Raw genomic sequence first — 4305 nt, forward strand, 5'->3', positions numbered from 1 at the left:
TTGCCCTGTGGGCGGCTTTGACTGACCTCTCCTTTCCCACATTTTGATTTGTGGATGCCTTGCCTCTGCTGAGCTCCAGGTACCCGACTGCACACCAAATTTGCAACAGGAAAGGTGCCCTGCTTGCCCAGGACTTCTTACCTAAAGACTGGAGATCCCCTTAATGCCAAGGGCTGAAACTGCTCAATATGCAATACCCCAAAGAGGAGGTTTGACAACCTGAGTTTGAAGGATATGGCTCCAGCAGTTTTAAAACACAATAATTTTAAAACTTTGAACTTTTAAAAAAAATCCTAAAAATCAATGGATAAACAGATCTGTTTCAAATATGGTATGGCTAAAGCTCTACCTAAAAGCTATCATGGTGCCAACTTTCAGCTCTTTATCTTTAAATATGACGGTTTAAAAATAATAATTTTAAAACCTCAATTTTTAAAAAAAATCCTAAAAAATCAATGGATGAATGGATCAGTTTCAAATTTGGTGTGGCTAAAGCTCTACCTAAAAGCTATAATGGTGCTAACTTTCATGTCTTTATCTTTAAAAATGACAGTTTTAAAAATAATAATTTTAAAACCTCAATTTTTAAAAAAATCCTTAAAATCAATGGATGAACGGATCTGTTTCAAATTTGGTATGACTAAAGCCCTTCCTAAGACCCACCATCGTGCCAAGTTTCAGGTCTTTATCTTAAAAAATGACGGCGTTATAAACATTTTTGTTAATTCCCATTATAGCTGCTCTTTGGAAAAAATCCAGATTTCCCCTCCGCCTCCCGGATTTGTCATCAATAACCCGGACAAATCCGGGCAAATCCGATCATATGGTCACCCTACCATACTTCCCCTAAGAAAACATAGGACAGTACTTGCCCATAGGGAAAATATACCTCCCCATTGGAAAACCGTGCTTGCCCATAGGGAAACATAGGATAGCACTTGCCCATAGGGAAACATAGGGCCCAAACAAGTCACTCAAGTTTCCATTAGCCCATCCAGGCTTCTAGAAACTGTTAGTAGTGGGAGTAGCACTATGAGGTCAAAGGTGTGCAATTCTTCTTAAGCTTTGCCTTGGACTGTTAATAAGTTACTGCCTCTTTAGGAGAAGCCATCTGGGACTCTGGGAAAACCATGTGTGGTTGCCTGTTTAGATCTCTGTTGAGCTGTTGGAGGGAGGGGGCTGAAATTTCTTGTCCTTTGAATTTCTTTTTGAAAGCAATTTCCTTTCTATCAAATTGAATGAAAGTGGTTGACATTTTCATGGGAGAAATGTTCAGCACAGCACTGGTTACAGTATGATTGTGTGATGCTTTAAATACACTAAGCACAATACCTTCCAATCCTAATAGTTCCAAGTATATTTCAAACTATGGCTTATAACTGTGTCACACAGGGATGATAAGAGTTTATACAACTAAGAATGCCATGTTTCCCTAGGAGCAAGTATGTTTCCCCTACGGGCAACCATGGTTTCACTATAGGGAGGTATTGTCTTATGTTTCCCTATAGTCAATTATATTTTCCCTATGGGCAAGTGTGGTTACCCAATGGAGAGCTATATTTTTCCTATGAGCAAGTATTATCCTATGTTTCCCTATGGGCAAACACTGTCCTATATTTCTCCATGAGCAAGTATGGTTGCAGGTGGTTGCAGGACAACTCCAGGCACTCTTGAATGAAACGGATTATCTAGATCCATTTCAATCGGGTTTCAGGCCTGGTTTTGGAACAGAAACTGCCTTGGTCGCCCTGTGGGATGACCTCTGTCGGGAGAGAGACAGGGGGAGTGCGACCCTGTTGGTTCTCCTGGACCTCTCAGCGGCCTTTGTTACCACTGACCATGGTATCCTTCTGGATAGGTTGTCTGAGCTGGGAGTTGGAGGTACTGTGTTGTAGTGGTTCCGCTCCTACTTGGATGGCCGATTCCAGAAGGTGGTGCTGGGGGATTATTGCTCTGTGCCATGGCTCCAAAGCCATGGGGTTCCGCAGGGCTCTATCTTATCCCCTATGCTGTTTAACATATACATGAAGCCGCTGGGGGAGGTTATCCGGAGATGTGGACTGAGGTGTCATCAATATGCGGATGTTACCCAGCTCTACCTTTCCTTTTCATCAAATTCAGGTGAAGCAGTGACTGTTCTGAACCAGTGCCTGGGCACTGTAATGGACTGGATGAGGGCTAACAAACTGAGACTCAATCCAGACAACACGGAGGTACTGTTAGCGGGTGGTTCATCTGTCCGGCGAGGTGATGTTTGCCCTGTCCTGGACGGGGTTGCACTCCCCCTAAAGGATCGGGTTCGTAGTTTGGGGGTGCTCTTGGATCCAGAACTGTCTCTTGAGGCACAGGTGAACTCAGTGGCAAAGAGCACCTTTTATCAGCTTAGGCTGATATACCAGCTGCGCCCTTATCTGGACAGAGATAGCCTAGCTACAGTTATCCATGCTCTGATAACCTCTCGTTTGGATTACTGCAATGCGTTATACATGGGGCTGCCTTTGAAAACGGTCCGGAAACTTTAACTGGTACAAAACAGGGCAGCACCTTACACCAGTCCTTTTCCAGCTTCATTGGCTGCCAGTCCAGGACCGGGCCCGATTCAAAGTGCTGGTATTAACATTTAAAGCCCTAAACAGCTTGGGGCCAGGCTATCTGAAGGAACGCCTCCTCCTGTATGTACCCTAAGGTCATCCTCAGGGGTCCTTTTCCGCGAGCCCCTGCCAAAGGAAGTGAGGCAGGTGGCTACCAGGAGGAGGGCCTTCTCTGCTGTGGCACCCCGGCTTGGAATGAGCTCCCTAAGGAGGTTCGCTTGGCACCTACATTATATGCTTTTAGACGCCAGGTGAAGACCTTTTTATTCTCCCAGCATTTTAACAGTCTATAAATAAATTTTAACTTGGTGTTTTAAATTTGTAATTTTGCATTGCTGCTGTTTTTATCTGGTTGAGCTTTTATATTGTATTTTATATTATGGTTTTATACTGTTGTTTTATACTTTGAATGTTTTAAATTTTTGTGAACCGCCCAGAGAGCTCCGGCTATTGGGCGGTATAGAAATGTTTAAATAAATAAATAAATAAATAAATAAATAAATATTACTTTGGGGACGTACTGTCCTATGCTTCCCTAAGGGCAGGCATGGTTTCCCTATGGGCACCATGTTTCCTTATGGGAGAGTACTGTCCTATGTTTCCCTATGGGAAAGTATGGTTTTTCCTATGAACAAGTACTATCCTAGGATTCCCTATGGGAAAATACTGTCTTATGTTTCCATATGGGCAGGCATGGCATTCCTATGGACGATCACTATCCTTTGTTTCCCCATGGGCAAGTATGATTTTCCTATGGGGAGGTATATTTTCCCTATGTCCAAGTTTTAGCCTGTGTTTTCCTATGGGAAAGTACTGTCCTAAATTTCCCTATGGGAAAGTATAGTTTTCCTATGGGCCAATGCGGTCTTATTTTCTGTATGGGCAAGTGCTATCCTATGTATCCATAAGGGCAAGTATGGTTTTCCTATGGGCAAGTGTTATCCTAGGATTCCCTATGGGCAAGTATGTTTTCCCTAGAGGAAAGTACTGTCCTATGTTTCCCTATGGGCAGGCATAGTTTCCCTATGGGCAAGTATGATTTTCCCTAGGGCAAGTATTAGCTTACCTTTCCCTATGGGCAAGTATGGTTTCCTTATGGAGAAGTATGGTTTTCTTATGGACAATTTCTATCCTTTGTTTCCATATAGACAAGTGCTGTCCTATGTTTCCCTATGGGCAAGTATGATTTCCCTATGGGCAAGTACTATCCTATGTTTCCCTATAACCCTGTCCTATGTTTCTCTATGGGCAAGTTTGATTTTCCTATGGGGAAGTATATTTTCCCTACAGGCAAGTGCTGTCCTATGTTTCCCTGTGGGTTTCCCATGGTTTCTCTATGGGAAGGCATGGTTTTCCTATGGACAATCATTATCCTTTGTTTCCCTATGGGCAATTATGGTTTTCCAATGGGGAGATATATTTTCCCTATGGGCAAGTACTGTCCTATGTTTTCCTAGGGGAAGTATGATTTTCTCATGGGCAAGTACTCTCTGATGTTTCCCTTTGGGCAAGTATGGTTTTCTTATGGGCAAGGCAAGTACTGACATTTGTTTTAGTATGTCCCGTGCTTTAGTTAATTACTAGAGGTTGACAGGGCAGAAATAGAGAGAGTAGCTTTTGAAAAGTATCCTTGGGGAGCCATTAAGCAAATATTGCCACCCTTGAGCGTCCTCTGAACACACAGGGTAACAAGAACTGAATCGTACTCTCCATA

Source organism: Elgaria multicarinata, chromosome 7, assembly GCF_023053635.1.
Source record: "Elgaria multicarinata webbii isolate HBS135686 ecotype San Diego chromosome 7, rElgMul1.1.pri, whole genome shotgun sequence".
In the NCBI taxonomy this organism is placed as follows: Eukaryota; Metazoa; Chordata; class Lepidosauria; order Squamata; family Anguidae; genus Elgaria; species Elgaria multicarinata.